Here is a 17,562-nt window from a genome sequence, read left to right as displayed (position 1 = left end):
AGGAAAAGAGGAGGAAGGCGGTATTAATCGGGGACTCGATGGTGAAGGGGACAGACAGGCGTTTCTGCGGAGGTAGGCGGGATTCTCGCATGGTGGTCTGCCTCCCTGGGGCCGGGATCCAGGATGTCGCTAGTCGCGTCCCGGAAATCCTGAGGTGGGAGGGAGAGGAGCCTGAGGTAGCGGTACATATTGGTACCGCTGATGTGGGTAGGAAGGGGGAAGGGGTCATGAAAAGGGAGTACAGGGAATTAGGGAGACAGCTGAGAAAGAGGAAAGCAAAGGTAGTAATCTCAGGATTACTGCCTGTGCCACGGGAAGGTGAGGGCAGGAATGGAGTGAGGTGGAAGATGAATGTGTGGCTGAGGGACTGGTGCAGGGGGCAGGGATTCAGGTTCCTGGACCATTGGGACCTCTTTAGGGGCAGGGGTGATCTGTATACAAAAAACGGGTGGAACTTGAATCACACGGGGACCAATATCCTGGCCGGTAGGTTGGCTAAGGCTACTGGGGAGAATTTAAACTAGATAGGTTGGGGGGAGGGGAGCTAGAAGAGTTGACTAGGATCAAGGAACTAATTGATGGGGGGGAGGATGCAGGGGTAAGGGGAATTACAAAATTAATGGTAGAGGAGAGGGTGCAAGTGAATGAAGGCGGTAATTTAGATAAGGGAGTAGAGGGAGAGGGTGTTCGCGACTCATCAAAGCGGGTCCAGATAAAAGCTGGAATAAGGACACTTTGCCTGAATGCACGAAGCATTCGGAACAAGGTAAATGAGTTGATGGTGCAAATCAGCACAAGTGGGTACGATCTAGTGGCCATTACAGAAACGTGGCTGAAAGGTGACCAGGACTGGGAGATGAATATCCAGGGGTAGCAGGCGTTTAGGAAGAATAGACAGGAAGGAAAAGGTGGTGGGGTCGCGCTATTAATAAGAGATAATATCAGGGTAGTACTGAGGGATGACATAGGCTCTGAGGAACAAAACGTGGAATCATTATGGGTAGAGATGAGGAATAGTAGAGGGAGAAAGACACTAGTAGGTGTGGTATATAGGCCCCCGAATAATAATGTTGAGGTAGGGAGGGCTATAAACAAGCAGATAAGGGATGCGTGTAAAAACGGAACGGCAATAATCATGGGGGACTTCAACATGCACATGGACTGGCAGACTCAAGTCGGTAAGGGTGGAATGGAGGAAGAGTTCTTAGAATGCTGTCGGGATAGTTTCCTTGAACAGCATGTTACGGAACCGACGAGGGAACGAGCTATTTTGGATCTGGTATTGTGTAACGAGGTAGGTAGAATTAAGGATCTTATTGTGAAGGACCCTCTTGGGTCTAGTGACCACAATATGGTCGAATTTCTGATTCAGATGGAAGAGGAGAAAGTTTGGTCCCAAACCAGTGTCCTCTGTTTGAACAGAGGGAAATATGATAGGATGAGGGATGAATTGGCTAAGGTAGACTGGGAGAGCAGGCTGGCAGGTAGGATAGCTGAGGAACAGTGGAGGATTTTTAAGGAGATCCTTTTCAGTTCTCAGCAAAAATATATTCCAGCAAAAAACAAGGATTGTAAGAAAAGGGAGAACCAGCCGTGGATAATGAAGGAAATAAAGGAGAGCATTAAAATAAAAACAGCTGCGTACAGAGTGGCCAAAAATAGTGGAGAAACAAGTGATTGGGAAAAATTTAAGAAACAACAAAGAGAGACTAAGAAAGCGATAAAGAAAAGAAGGATAGACTATGAAGCTAGGCTAGCAATTAATATAAAAAATGATAGTAAAAGTTTTTATAAATATATAAAAAGGAATAGAGTGGCTAGAGTGAATGCTGGACCCTTGGAGGACGAGAGGGGGGAGTTAATAGTGGGAAATGAGGATATGGCTGAGTCTTTAAATAAGTTTTTTGTGTCGGTCTTCATGGTGGAGGACACAAATAGTTTGCCAAATATTAACGATAGAGGGTTGGCAGCAGGAGAAATACTTAATACAATTAATGTTACCAGAGAGGCAGTGCTGGGTAGACTAATGGGACTGAAGGTGGACAAGTCCCCGGGTCAGATGGAATGCATCCCAGGGTATTGAAAGAAATGTCAGAGGTAATAGTGGATGCGTTAGTGATTGTTTATCAAAACCCGTTGCATTCTGGGGTAGTGCCCGTTGATTGGAAAACGGCTAATGTTACGCCGCTGTTTAAAAAAGGAAGGAGACAAAAGGGGGGTAACCATAGGCCGGTCAGCTTAACATCTGTAGTAGGGAAAATGCTGGAATCCATTATTAAAGAGGAGATAGCAGGGCATCTGGATAGAAATGGTACGATCAATCAGACGCAGCATGGATTCATGAGGGGAAAGTCGTGCTTGACGAACATGTTGGATTTTTATGAAGATGTGACTAGGGCGGTTGATGGAGGAGAACCGGTGGATGCGGTGTTCTTGGATTTCCAAAAGGCGTTTGATAAGGTGCCCCATAAAAGGCTGCTGAAGAAGATTAGGGCATACGGAGTTGGGGGTAGTGTGTTAAAGTGGATTGGGGACTGGCTATCCGACAGGAAGCAAAGAGTCGGAATAAATGGGTGTTTTTCCGGTTGGAGGAAGGTAACTAGTGGCGTGCCGCAGGGTTCGGTGCTCGGGCCGCAACTATTTACCATTTATATAGATGATCTGGAGGAGGGGACGGAGTGTAGGGTAACGAAGTTTGCAGACGACACAAAGATAAGTGGAAAAGTGAATCGTGTGGAGGACGGAGAAGATCTGCAGAGAGATTTGGACAGGCTGAGTGAGTGGGCGAGGATATGGCAAATGGAGTATAACGTTGAGAAATGCGAGGTTATACACTTTGGAGGAAATAATAACAAATGGGATTACTATCTCAATGGAAACAAATTAAAACATGCTACCGTGCAAAGGGACCTGGGGGTCCTTGTGCATGAGACGCAAAAGCCCAGTCTGCAGGTACAACAGGTGATCAAGAAGGCAAATGGGATCTTGGCCTATATTGCGAGGGGGATAGAATATAAAAGCAGGGATGTCTTGATGCACCTGTACAGGGCATTGGTGAGGCCGCAGCTGGAATACTGTGTGCAGTATTGGTCCCCTTATATGAGGAAGGATATATTGGCATTGGAGGGAGTGCAGAGAAGGTTCACCAGGTTGATACCGGAGATGAGGGGTTTGGATTATGAGGAGAGGCTGAGGAGATTGGGTTTGTACTCGTTGGAGTTTGGAAGAATGAGGGGGGATCTTATGGAGACTTATAAGATAATGCGGGGGCTGGATAGGGTGGAGGCGGAGAGATTCTTTCCACTTAGTAAGGAAGTTAAAACTAGAGGACACAGTCTCAAAATAAAGGGGGGTCGGTTTAAGACAGAGTTGAGGAGGAACGTCTTCTCCCAGAGGGTGGTGAATCTCTGGAATTCTCTGCCCACTGAGGTGGTGGAGGCTACCTCGCTGAATATGTTTAAAGCGCGGATGGATGGATTCCTGATCGGTAAGGGAATTAAGGGTTATGGGGATCAGGCGGGTAAGTGGTACTGATCCACGTCAGATCAGCCATGATCTTATTGAATGGCGGGGCAGGCTCGAGGGGCTAGATGGCCTACTCCTGCTCCTATTTCTTATGTTCTTATGTTCTTATGAAAGGCTGAGTAAATTGGGTGTTTATTCTCTGGAGTCAGACGAAAGAAAGGAGATTGTTTCCGCTGGTCAGAGAATCTAAAGGACGGGGACACAGTCTCAGGATGTGGCGCTGATCATTTAGAACTGTGTAAGATGCTATATCAGAGATTTGGTTCAGAATTGGTGGGCCGCATGTCCTGATTCTGCATTGCAGGGACACAATGATAGCAATAGATTTAGCAATGTCGAATTCAAATAAAATTAGACAAATTATATCAGTCCTGCACATATTATCAAACCTATTGTCATTCTCAGTAACTGATAGAAATTGATGCTCTGGTTGTAGATATAGAACTGTAACGCACCATCACACCGAGCAAATCCACTGCCCGTTTAAATGTTGATCAGTGAAATTTTAATCAGCTTCCGCTATGAAACATGCGGGAACTGACTCAATAAAGTCTCCATTCACGAAAGAAGTGTTATTTCCTCTTACAACTTCAAAGCTTTTGTTATTTTTTGTACCATTTAGCGTGAAGATTTATACAGTAAGTGAACAGAGATTTGATGCTAAAAATACGTCCACATGTTCCCTCCGGGTACATAGCCACAGTGACGCACACAGAGGAGCAAACGTAAACATAGACGGTGAGCGTGACAGACGCTTAAGGACGACAAAGGCAGAGGCTTGACGCTCAGTTGTTGAACATTTGACTGCATATCAAAAGGTTCCTTGTTCAATTCGGGATGTCCTCTTCAGTATTTAACTGGATTTTTTTGTATTTCTGACAGTCCTTCAGTGGTTGGAAAGTTCTTTATGACGTCCGCTGGTCGGAAGAGGCTCTATAAAAATGCAAGTATTTAATGATCTTCAATCCCAGTCCTCTGTTTACTGACTCAAGTCAATGGAAATAGTTTGTCCATATTCTGCTCTATCAAACGGCCCTTTTTCCATTTTTGGCAGAAGGATTTAACCACTGCATCAAAACAACACTGTGGAGGTAAAGTAGTCGAAGGAACTTGTTTAGATTTGTAAACTATATCATCATGTGGTCTTCCTGTATCAGGTTTGGTGCAAATCGAACTGGCGTCAAATTTGCAGAGAAAAAGCTTCCAGCCTGATTAAGAATGTCGTGCGTGTCATCCTCTCTGGCGCGATCGGTCAGCGAACATGGTTATTAACCGAAAGATTGGTGATTCGAGACCGTCCGGAGATGGCACTGCCGCTGTGTTTCATTTTCCCCCACCAGCTTTTATTGTTACATAGTTTTAGTTTTTCTTTTTCATTTCGTCCATGGGCGTCAATGAAAGTATTTCTCATGTGCTTCCAGCTCTGCTGTTAACCGGTGTTATCGACATTACTAATTCAGTGAATATTCATCCCAAACACATTTGTAGTAATTTATATATTTCAAATACTATTAAACTTAATAACTGAACGCGAAACTTTAACTCATGGTTAATCCTGGGTTTCAATTTAATTTTCCCACCCACTCCACTTCATTCCCGGTTCAATCAGAAATCTGTCCATCCCAGCCTCAAGTGTGTTCAGTGAAAGAGCTACTCTCATTCCAAATTTCTTGCTCGTGGTTCTGGAGAATAGAAGAATGGTTAGTGATTAGCGCCACTGTCACACAGCTCTCTGGACCCTGTTCGATTCCCGGCTTGAATCACTGGTTGTGCGGGTTTTCCCCATGTCTGTGTGGGTTTCTTCCGAGTGCTGCGGTTTCCTCCCACGTTCTGAAAGACGTGCTAATTAGGTGAATTGACATGAACTGTGACGACTCGGGTAGCTTCACTGCAGTGCTAATATAAGCTGGATTTGTGACGAACAAATAAATTAAAGAATGAGAGGGGATGTCACTGAAACTTACACAATTTTGACAAGGCTTTATAGACTCGACAGTTGGGTGTGGTTTGCGATGGCTGCGAGGGGGACGGCTGTGGAACAAGTGTTCATAATTGCAGGATACAGGGGAGCCAGTTCGATCTGCGACACGGAGAAATATCTTTACTCTGAGGGTGGTGAACCTGTGGAATCCTCTGCCACACGAGTGTCTGGATGAATTGTTTATGTATCGATCCTCCAATGAGGTTTCAAAAGTGAGAAACTTATGAATGTTGATGCCGATTTGGTTGCGTTTGTACAAGAAATGCAGTTTTATTCCATTTCTGACGAGAAGTTTGTAAGTAGCTCAGATTTCATGCAGCAAAATGAATGGTATTCATTTTGACAGGAGGAACCAGCAGAGGCAATAAGTTGCTGGGGATAATTGACAAGATTGTGAAAATTAGCGATTTTGTTTCTCACCGCAGTTCAAACTGGGTCAACTATTATTCCTGTTTTCAATCAGGAAATAATTCCAGCTCCTCTTCATTCATGTGCTACGCGCATTCAATAAATTTTCATTGACCGGGAATCGAATGCGGGTCGTGGCAGTGGGAGCGCCGAATCCTAATCATTAGACCATCAGGGAAGATAACGACGCAACGTTTAGCCTGACTTTTCCACTTCAGAATTTTTTTAAATGCACAAGAAATATTTGTTGGACAAAAATCACATCCAGAAAGAACACGTGTGACTCCTTCAGCCAATGAAACACTAATTGTTGCTGTCTGGAACAAGGAATCAACAGTGAGGTCTCACAGGCTGTTCATGTGTATCTTGCAATTTCCAAAACCGACCCATCTCATCATGCTGATCCTGTGAAACGGATGAGGTAACACACAGCAGATGTTCATCGCTGCAAACTATCTGCTTTCCACCTCAGCATTGTGTAGGTTTAAAAGCACCGTTAAAGTTTAAGACTATCGTCATTCCACTGATCATTACCGACTTTCTGTGTATTTTATATTGTGATAAAACCTGTATTTATAATATAAACAGCTGATGGTAGACATTCTCTGCTGATTTGGCAGCATCTGTGGACACATAAAAATCTAAATACCTCCATGCGTTAGCTGTTTCTGAATTATAGCGATTGTTGCGTTTGCAAAGCGGCAAAATATTTTCAAAACAACTGACTCATTTCAAATTTGTTTTGTTAAATATTAAGGCATTACATTGTCTCACAGCCATAGGACATTTACACTTCGCCATGTCCTGAATAATATTGTACAACTGCAGTCAGAGAGAAAGGAAAACAATTGGGACAAATATTATTTTCTGAATCTTACGTTAGATCAATGAATATGCCACATTGCTAAGGTTTCCAGCCGAATTGGAATAGGAGAAAACAAGGTTCTAAATTGCAATCAGACTGCACGGTTTGATATTCTCGGCCGGTCACATTGGTCATGAGCAGAGTTTCTATAGTGTAGGGGTTATCATCTTCATATCATCCAGGATAGGCTCCCCGATTCGAAACGGGGTTGAACATGATCGAAATTTACTGCTGGAAAGTTGCCCGATTGTAGTTCGTTGTTGGATGTGAACTGAATATGGATCAACCAAAATATTAATTTGTTCTTCATCAATTATTGGAAAAAATGCTGTCCGTGTGCAGCTGATGTCGGTTTGATGGATTATCCATGGGAAATGTGTGGGCTTAAGTGGGTTAAGGTGGCGACAACAGTCTCGGTCAGGCACCCTGGGCTTACATTCTCTGGATCATGTGTCAGCCATTTATGACGAAGGTATGGAGATATTTCTTCTCTCAAAGGCTTGTGAATATTTAGAATTCTGCAGCCGGCCAGAGGTGTGTGGATCCTCAGTCGATGAGGACACTGGAGGGTTGAGTTGGAGTGGTTTCTGAAATCTAAGGGAATGAAGGGCTATTGGGATAAGCTGGGAAATTGGGGTTGAGGTGGCGGATCTGCCTTGAATCAATCGTGGAGGAGGCTCAATGGGACATGTGACCCAGTTCTACTTCATTGATTCTGTTCACTATCAATACCAGATCCGGTACCAATGACGTCTGCTGACAGCATTGAAGTCTTGATTAAGGCGTATGGTCGAAACCAATCACTGCTGAATTTTCAATTAATTAACTTCATGGAGTACCTTTGATTTGATTTTTTATTGTCACATGCATTAGCATACAGTGAAAAGTATTTTTCTTGCGCGCTACACAGACAAAGCATATCGTTCATCGGGAAGGAAACGAAATATTGCAGAATGTACTGTTACAGACACAGCTAGGGTGTAGAGAAAGATCAACTTAATACAAGGTAGGTCGTGCATGTTAACACGTGAATTCCATGCAGTAGAATGTGTCGTTAAACATGTCAACAGCAGGTACCAGTAGACACAATGCAAATATAAATTGCTGTGGGCAATTGACGTGTTTGTGGAGCCAGTTTCCTTACATCGTTTCACCGCAGCGTTTCTGATAATTATCACGTTCGCCGTACACACGCAAGTTTCCTGGTTCAATCCTGGGCAGAAATGTATTAAACAGGAACAGAAAATGTTGGAAAATCTCAGCAGAACTGACGGCATCTGTGGGGAAACCAGCGTTTCAAATCTGGATGACCCTTCATCAGATTTCCTGATTCGACACACTGGCTCTGTTCTCACTTCACAGATGCTGCCAGACCTGCTGAGATTTTCCAGTATTCTTTTTGTGTGTTTCAGGTTCCAGCCTCAGCAGTATTTCATCTTTACAGAAACATTTCCAAATGTTTTCAATTTCAGAGTAACTCAGCTTTCAGAATTAATCACGCATTTGCCACGAATCATTAACTGCCGAGTATTTTCAACATTTTCTGATGGTAACGCCATGAATCAGCTTGTGAAAAGAACAAAACGGATGTTCTGTGATATAAAGCAAGGGAGGATGATTAAATGAAACAAGCAGTGATGGATAAGGCAAGATTTAGCTGGCGATGGTGGAGGCCGGGTGGTCAAGTCGTTCAGACTCAATCCATTCACCACCAAGGCCCAGAATTGATGATAAACTGTCAACTAAACAGAACATTTTACTGAGCGTGTAATCAGTTTCTGGAGGGGAAAGTATCTGAAAGCAAAGGAAGAGTATATCATTTGCTGCAGAAGGTAGAATGACTGTGTGACTATGTCTGTAGCGACAGTGACCTGGAATGAGGGAATGGAGACAGTAATGATGATCAATGAGATACAAATCTCTGATGTTGTTCAGCAGATTTACCACAAGAAGCTACAGAAGACGCAGAGGTTACGAATGATCTGTCAATGTGGTGAGCTACAGTGAAATTTAGTGGGGTCGAATGTATTATTATTCATTTTGACAGGAGGAAGCAGCAAGGGGAATGTCATGAAAAGTTGCCGGGGACAATTGACGGGATTGTGCAAGTGGGTTTATTTTGTTTCTTCAGGTCGTTCAAACTGACACAATGATCACTCCTGTTATTGATCAGGAAGTAATTTCAGCCCCTCCGCATTCATGTGTTGGTCGGCAGCAATAAAGCCTCTATTCCCTGACCGGGAATCGAACCCGGGCCGCGGCGGTGAAAGCGCCAAATCCTAACCACTAGACCACCAGGGAAGATTCAAGCAAGCATTTTAATCTGACCGATACATTGCAGCGTTTTTCAAATACTCGCGAAAGGTTTGTCGGGGAAAAAAAACCTAATGTTTCGATCGAACACGAATGACTCCTTCAGCCAACAGCAAATTACTGCAGATTCTGGAACTTAAAAGACAAACTTAAAATGCTCGAAAATCTCAACAGGCATGACGGCCTCTCCGGAGAGAGAATAGAGCCAACATTTCAAATCTGTATGGTCAGTCATCAAAGCTGAAGACAGGAAAAGAGGACAAGGTTGATACTTTAAGTGTGGGATATGTTGTGTGAGGGTGGGAGCCGTGGGTAAGAGTTGACAAAGTTGTGATGGGAAAAAAATCAAAGGGAATGTAAATGGTGGCGCGAAAAGCAAAATACTGCGGTTGCTGGAATCTGAAACAAAAACAGGCAATGCTGGAACATCACAGCAGGTCTGGCAGCATCTATGGAGAGAGAACAGAGCCAACGTTTCGAGTCTGGATGACCCTTCGCCAGAGGTCTGTCGATCCTCAGTTAATTAGAATATTGAAGTTTCAGGGGAGATATTTTTGGAATCTAAGGGAATGAAGGGCCATCAGGATACGTTTGGAAATTGATGTTGATTCCTGGGATTCGTCATGATCTCCTTAAATTGTGGAGGAGACTCCATGGGACATGTGAGCCAATCCTACTCCATTAATTCCGTTCCCTGCAGCACCAGATCTGATAGGAATCACCTCTGTTAAAAGGGTCGGTGAGTGTTCTGAGGCATTGAATTCGAGGCAGCAGCATTTGTGGGGGAAAGTGATCAAATGCCGCAAATGTCAGGTGTTCGGTTGATTTGTTTTACACGTCATGAATACTTTTTCTCGAACATGTTATTACGAAACGTTAATGCAGTAGGATGTATCATTACTCATTTTGACAGGAGAAACCAGCAGAGACAATGTCATAGCAATTGCTGTGGGCAAAAGATGGGCTTCTGGAGCCAGTGTGGTTGTTTCTTCAGTAAACCGGATCTGCTTGCCCTGAGGTCATCACCGTGTTTCTGTAGTTCGGTGGTTATCACAAGAGCCAGGTTAATTCTGAAAATATCTGGTGAGAACGAGGAATGATGGGACGTGTACATGATAGGATTTGAACTTCACTTCGAAAGTTCAAGTCCATCACTTTAATTCCTGGGCAGGGAATAAAGTCTCACTGTCTGTAATCCTGTTATTTATATCATGATGCAAAGATGCCGGCGTTGGAATTCAGTGGGTACAGTAAGAATTCTCACAACACCAGGTTAAAGTCCAACAAGCTTATTTGGAATTGCGAGCTTTCAGGAGCACTGCTCCTTCATCAGGTTGTTTGACTCCGCAATCAGAAATTCAGCCTGTGTGTGCTCTCGAAAGGAGCCACTTGAACACACGCTGCTTTACCCCAGCAACGTTTTAAGTTGGTAATGTCCCTGCTCGTTGTTCATGACGAAAACGACACCGCACGCACTCCTGCACTTAATCTGAGCCGTTAGACCAAAACTCAAATCTATTTTGGCAGCGGTGGGATTCGAACCCACGCCTCCGCAGAGACTGGAGCCTTAATCCAGCGCCTTAGACCGCTCGGCCACGCTACCACATCGCAATACATCGCGATCATGTTATTTAATGATATTGTTACTGAAATTCATTAAAAGCAATGAAACTTGGAAAGGCCAACAGGAAGCATGAGCTGCTCCTTCACTGATTCAGGTAAACCTGAACTGCGCAACAAACAGAAATCATCTCACGTCAGAAACACAATGAGCTGCAGTGAAGGGCCGGCATCATTTAAACTGTCCTTAAGCTCGTCTCTTCCCAATTTCCAGCCAGAAATTACAAGGGAACCTCCTGTTGAATTTGCTCAGGGTCTGCACTTAAGGACACGAGGCGAGATTATGTTTTATATCTTCATCCAGGCAATAACCCACATTTGTTTTCAGAGTTTGGATGGGAGCAATAAATCTTCAATTCCAGACCAGTAATCTAAACAGCAGGGAAAGAGTCAAACTCTAACCACCAGACCAGCAGCTTGCAGCGTGTTTTAGAATTTAATTTATCCACGCTGCTTTTGTTACTTTAATTTTCACGCCACTTTCGCCACAAATAGCTTTCTCCTGCAAAATGGCGCCCTCTGTTTCAACGCCAGTGATCTGTTCAGCCAATGACAACATATAACAAACACTCCAGTGCAATTATCGCTTTCGCTTCCGACGGTTCGAAACCGGACAGAAATATTTCCAAGTGCTTTTCAATGCAGAGTGCGGGAAAAAGTTTCATTATTCAGTGTCAATGTAAACGGTAAAATCTGACCAATTACCAGACAGATTTTACCTTGCAACAACTTCTCAATCGTTCGTACGATGCACCCTATCACTGTCCTTCTCTTTCTGTGTTTGTTCTTGAACTGTTGCACAGGTGAAACTTCCAGCTCTGATATAAACTTGCAAACCTCACTCGGCTGATTCTAATAGATCTGTTTTCGATCAGAGAGTAAATCAGATCATTATTAATGGTTTGCTGAGAGCAAATAGTCCTCTTTTCCAAAGCGGGAATTGAAACCAGACATCACAGGGAGAGTGCTGAACACAAGCCACTGGACTACCATGGAAACCGGTGAACTGTGTTTTTCAAACTGACTTCACACATGTCCCTTTGCTCATTATTTTCCGCTCAGATCTTTTTCACTTGTGACACGTTTCCTCTTCAAAATGTCCTGTTTGGGTGGAACATAATTGCCTCCTTCAGCCAATGACAACACGGATTGAGTTCGCTGGGTCATGGAATTGATAGTGAAATGAAATGGTCCCACAAAATGCTAAAGTTTAGAAGGATGAGGAGGGAATCTGATAGAGGTATATAAAATTCTAAATGGATTGATAAAGAAAAGGTAGACCAAAAGTTCCTGCTCATGGGGCAATCAAGGACAAGAGCTCACGTGTATAGTTTGAGAGCCCGTGGATTTAAAACTGAGGTGAGGAGAAACTACTTCTCGTAAAGGGTGGTGAATTGGTGGAACTCGCTGCTCCATAGCACGTTGGAATCTGAATCGTTGAATGATTTCAAGAAGGGATAGAAATATTTCTGATGAAGAAAAACACATTAAAGGGATATGGAGAATAGGTGGGGAGGTGGATTTCAGATCAAGGAGAGGTCAACCATGATCTGATTGAATGGCAGAGCAGGATCACAGAGCTGAATTTGCCGACATCTGCTCCCAATTCCTATGTTCCTATGTTTCTATGTATAGCGTTCAATTTTCAAGCCCACCAACCTCATCACTGCGGTTTTGTTGAAATATATGAACAGTACGCCCTCTGGTTCCCCTTCACCCACAACGCATGTGAGTCCTGCAAGTAAATTTGTAATCGTCTCATTCTGTGGTGTAATCATTCTGTCATTCTCTGTTTCCCTCATTTATTTTCCCCTGGCTTCCACCATATCAGATGTTGTTATGTTTCCTCCCTGCTGGATTTCACTTCTTTTAAAATTCCTACATTTCTAAACATTCCGAATGTTAACGAAAGGTCATGGAGGTGAAAGTTTATCTTTTCTTTCCCTATGCACAGACGCTGTCTGACTTCTTGAGTTTTTCCAACATTATTACATTTCATTGCAAATTTCTGATCCGCTGTTAGATGGCAATGAAAATATATTTAGTTGACATGCTTTTTTGACGCGGGCCTGTTGGTCGATGGGTAAGATTCTCGCTTTGGGTGTTAAAATCCGCAGGCTTGCGAGAGGTCCCTGGTTTAAATCCTGGACAAGCCCTTGCTTTGTAATGGACATGTCGTGGATTTTGTTAGTTTATTTCCCGTGACATGGCGGAATTGGTTCACATGGGGCATGATTTGAGAACCTGAGAACACACTGAAAGGCTTCCCATTGACTCTGTCTACACTTCCCGCTGTCTCGGCAAAGCAGCCAGCGTAATTAAGGACCCCACGCACCCCGGACATTCCCTCTTCCACCTTCTTCCATCCGGAAAAGATACAAAAAGTCTGAGGTCACGTACCAACTGACTCAAGAACAGCTTCTTCCCTGCTGCTGTCAGACTTTTGAATGGACTTACCTTGCATTAAGTTGATCTTTATCTACATCCTAGCTATGACTGTAACACTACGTTCTGCACTCTCTCGTTTCCTGGTGCATGAATTGTATGTTTTGTCTGTAGAGCGCGCAAGAAACAATACTTTTCACTGTATGTTAATACATGTGACCATGAATCAAATCAAATTCTGTTCGCACAACACACTCACAGAGGTCCAGACATTTTCAAAAGGAGACAATGCTTGCAGACATTCATTTAATCCTTATTCACCCATTCAGAGGACCGCATGTTTTGTGGGTTCCGACAGTTGTTTTGTGTATATTGAGTTGCGGGTGATTGCTTCACTTTCTTTCCCTGTCTGTCTCTTTTTGTCGCTGGAGACCTGTCTCTGACTCTTTCACTTTTCAGTCTTTTTGTCTGTGCATCGATCACTGTTCCCTCTTTTGCTCTTTGCACCCTCTATTCTCTCGCTGTCTATGTTTCACCAACGTTCACTGGATTTGATCCTGTGATGAGGCGGTTGTGCGGGGAGGAGAGACTCAGTGGGATGATTTTGGGCTGAGAGGTGGTCAGATCGAAAAGTCTGAAAATGGGGCGATAGTTTGACTCCAGGCATACTGAGATGCTGTTTCCCCACCTGGTTTGAGTAGTTAGATCAAAAATATTAAGGCGAAAGATGTAAGAGGAGTTTGCAATGTTTGGAAGGAGATGCACCTCAGAAGTGCAAGATGCGAATGAAGTTGTCGATCATTGAGAGGAATGCATTCTAACCTCAAATATTCTGTCGGTTGATTAATCGCCAACTTTCTAATTGGAATAAGCTGAGATAGTAGATGGAAAAGCCATATTTGTCTCCATGCATTTGAGTATATGGAGTGCCAGTTCTGATATGTGTCCGTCTAGCTCAGGGTCGTGCATTTGAGTCCCACGTTGGGCTCTGTTTTTACTGGGTTAAGTTCCAGCAGTGTCGCCGCTCAAACTGAACCTTTTCCCATCCCGTTTTCTTTTAAAGTTTATTTAGTAGTCACAAGGAAGGCTTGCATGAATGAAGTTACTGTGAAATTCTCCTAGTCGCCAGACTCCAGCGCCTCTTCGGGTCAATGCACCTAACCAGCACATCTTTCCTACTGTGGGATGAAACACTCGCTGACACGGGGAGAACGTGCAGACCACACACAGATAGTGACCCAAGGCGAGATTCGAACCCCGGTCCCTGGCGCTGAAAGACAGCAGTGCTGAGCACTGTCCCACCGTGCCGCTCTATGAATTTCACAGTTACTACTTTCATGAGTTAAAGCGATCTCTGCTTCCCTGGCAGTCGAAGAGTTTAGTGCTTAATTCAGCTAGAAGCTTTCTTCTCATTTTGCGCGAGATTGGAACCAAGATCTGGGAGATTGTGTCAGTGGAAACAATAATCATTCCCATTGCCATTCAGTCACTCCAACCTTACATCCTGTCACCAGGTCATAAAAAGAGTTCTTGTCCTCTTTTTTTCCTTCACTCTGTAGTTGCTTGTAAACCATTGAATCTCTAACTTCTTCCATTTTGGATATAACGTCAGCGACCCGAAACATTCACTTTGTTTCCCTCTCCAAAGACGACGTTTGACCTGCTGAGTTCTTCCAATATTTTCTGTTTTGAAATGGGATTTTCAGTAACTTCAGTGTTTCTTTTTCTAGTTCAATGTGGATTAGTTTTCTTGGACTGAATGTTCCCTGTTTAAATCGTTAAAGGGCTGAGGTATTAAAAAATAAGATACAAGAATGTGTCACCCTATTTGACATAAAATGAAACAAAATGAGGATCAATCATTCCAAAAGATGTTACTAATTCAAAATATCTTTTGCAGGGGGTCCACCTCCGGGTGCCATTCACTCACTCATCTGTCCCAATTGAAACAAGAAGTCGGACGGCGAGAGTCCAGATTGCTCAGCGTTACACCAAGGAAAAGACAGCACTCTGACCTATGACACCAGACCTTGCTCCCAAAACACACACACACACACACACACACACACACAATAATTGCCAGTCTCCAGTCGAATGGTTGCTGTTGTGTGACACCAACTGCTTCTTTCTTTCAGCAGATGATTTAAAGAGTAGCGAAAGATGAAAAAAAACATTGCTGATGTCGGCATCTATCGCCAGAGGCTCAGCATTGTGCAATGTACTGGAAGTTGAACTGGCTGACAAATTGTCCTCCCGATTCCTGCTTTATGAGGAACTGAAATAAAAGATCCATCGACAAATCAATCCTCAACAATGGCAAAGAAGAGCAAGGGTCCGCCTAAATTTAAACTCGGTTCACTGGATTCAGAGTAGTCACCATTAGACCAGAGGACCTACAACATAGCAGCCGGCTGCAAATGGTCACTCAAAGCATTTGACCCACTTGCTGTTGCTGCCGCATTGAATGAAAAAGGTCACATGCTTTGAATAACCATTTGCATCAGGTGGCTCTGTTTCTGTTTCTGTGGTGTGATGGTGGGCACTCTGGACCCCGAATGCAGTAAACGGAGTTCAGAACTCGGTGAAAGTTTGTTCGAATTTGCTAAAGACGATGATGAGTTTGCTGAAGCGCATTTCATTTTTACTTCTCAGAAAGTGGAAAACTAAACACTGTGGAAATTTCAGCAATTTCCAGCGCAATCACATTGCAGACGATGCAGCGAATGACTTTCCTGGCGTCATTGCATCAGCTCCAGAGAACGATTGCTCAAGAACAGAAAGGGCTGAGAAGCAGAGACACCACAGTGGGCAGGGGGTCCACCTACATGTGTCACTCATTCACTCATGCGTCCCAATTTAAACCAGAATTCGGAGGCGAGAGGCCAGAATGCGAACCATTACACCATGGAATCGACAGCAGTCTTTTCTCCAAAACACACACACGCACCGACTCTCTTTCTCTCACGCACTCACACGCACACACACACGCGCACACACACATTTTGCTCAATAATTGCCAGACTCCAATCGAATTGTTATTGTGTGAAACCAACTGCTTCTATCTTTCAACAGAGGAGTTAAAGAGTAGCGAAAAGATGAAAAGCACTGATGTTGCAGGCATCTGGCGCCAGAGGTTCAGCAATGTGCATTGGAACAGCAGCTGAACTGGCTGACAAATTGTCCTCTCGATTCGGACTTGGTGAGAAAATTAAACGCCCTTTAGTATATCCATCATCTGCAAATTAAAGCAAGGCTCCGCCGAGATTTGAACTCGGATCGCTGGATTCAAAGTCCAGAGTGCTCACCATTACACCACGGAACCCAGCACACATAAGCAATCTACAAATGGTCGTTCAGTACCTGTGGCAATTTGAACAGCAGGGCGAAATATCAGTCCCATTGCACATTTCCATCAATTATCCACAGCAATTCATATTTACATTGCCCTTGCTGATTCCTCCTGCAAAAATGAGTAGGCTACCTTCAGCTGCATTATATTTCACTGTAGCTCATCACGTTTAAAGAGCAATGTTAGCATCGAACTTTTATAAACCTGTTGTGTTAAAGATGCTGAACAACATCAGCATATCACAGCTCTGCTTTCGTCACACTGGAAGCCAGTGTGAAAATATGAACAATTTAATGTCTTAACAGACAGGGAGGAGTGTATGAATGTCGATAATTGGCACTGTGCACAATCCTGTCATAAGTATTTGGGAGAATCAGGAAGATGAGATCCTAGTGGTTCGGGTTCAGCCCTTTCCGAGTCGCAGACTGGCTGCGATATATTAAGATTTAAATGTTTTGATAAAGAAACCTGCAATACTTTCTGCTCGAAAGTAGCTCTGCCAGAAACAGTGGAGTGAGATTAGTATTTTTGCTTCCGAGTTGGAAATGTCATATGGGCATCAGGTCAGTTCGACAACCAATACTGATAGTGAAAGATAGTGATAGCCTGACGTTGGAGATGTTGATATAAGGTAAAATCTGTGTGGTAATGTGTCGATTTAACCGTTTGCACTGACAAAAATATCACTCATTTCTGGATAAAAATATCTTGCTGAATGACAAGAAACTTCTCACTGAATTTAGCAGTAATCTATTTGACTTAGACTGATTCCAAGCAGTCTTCATTCAGAAAGCAGTAACTGTGAGATTAACAAAGTGGGATAGAGAAAGACTCAGTTTGATTGGTGACGCTGCCGGAGGAATGGAGAGCTGGAGTTCACCCAGGAAAGCAGCAAAGTTTAAAAATAATGAGAACCAGCCAATGTTGCCCTTGTCCATCATTCCTTGTTTCAGTTCATCCATCCTGTTATACTCTCTATCACAGACCTTCCCTTTTAATCTCTTTACTGATTGCCAAGTTCCGCACGCATGAGGACGGCCTCAACCGGGATATTGGGTTCATGTCACACTATCTGTAATCCCCACAGCTCGCCTGGACTTGCAGAATTTCACTGGC

General features: G+C 43.6%; 3 non-coding genes across 3 annotated transcripts; all 3 read right to left on the bottom strand.

Moving 5' to 3' along the window:
• Positions 1–9,008: 9,008 nt before the first annotated feature.
• On the bottom strand, positions 9,009–9,080 carry trnae-uuc (transfer RNA glutamic acid (anticodon UUC)). Its single transcript has one exon. It is a non-coding gene; the product is annotated as a tRNA-Glu (tRNA).
• A 1,533-nt stretch (positions 9,081–10,613) lies between these two features.
• On the bottom strand, positions 10,614–10,695 carry trnal-aag (transfer RNA leucine (anticodon AAG)). The gene has a single exon. It is a non-coding gene; the product is annotated as a tRNA-Leu (tRNA).
• A 5,652-nt stretch (positions 10,696–16,347) lies between these two features.
• Positions 16,348–16,419, bottom strand: trnaq-uug (transfer RNA glutamine (anticodon UUG)). Its single transcript has one exon. It is a non-coding gene; the product is annotated as a tRNA-Gln (tRNA).
• Positions 16,420–17,562: the final 1,143 nt, after the last annotated feature.

The sequence above is a fragment of the Mustelus asterias genome, unplaced genomic scaffold, assembly GCF_964213995.1.
Source record: "Mustelus asterias unplaced genomic scaffold, sMusAst1.hap1.1 HAP1_SCAFFOLD_129, whole genome shotgun sequence".
NCBI lineage: Eukaryota > Metazoa > Chordata > Chondrichthyes > Carcharhiniformes > Triakidae > Mustelus > Mustelus asterias.
The sequence above is the reverse complement of the archived record's forward strand: the minus strand, read 5'-3'. Positions and strand labels throughout refer to the sequence as shown.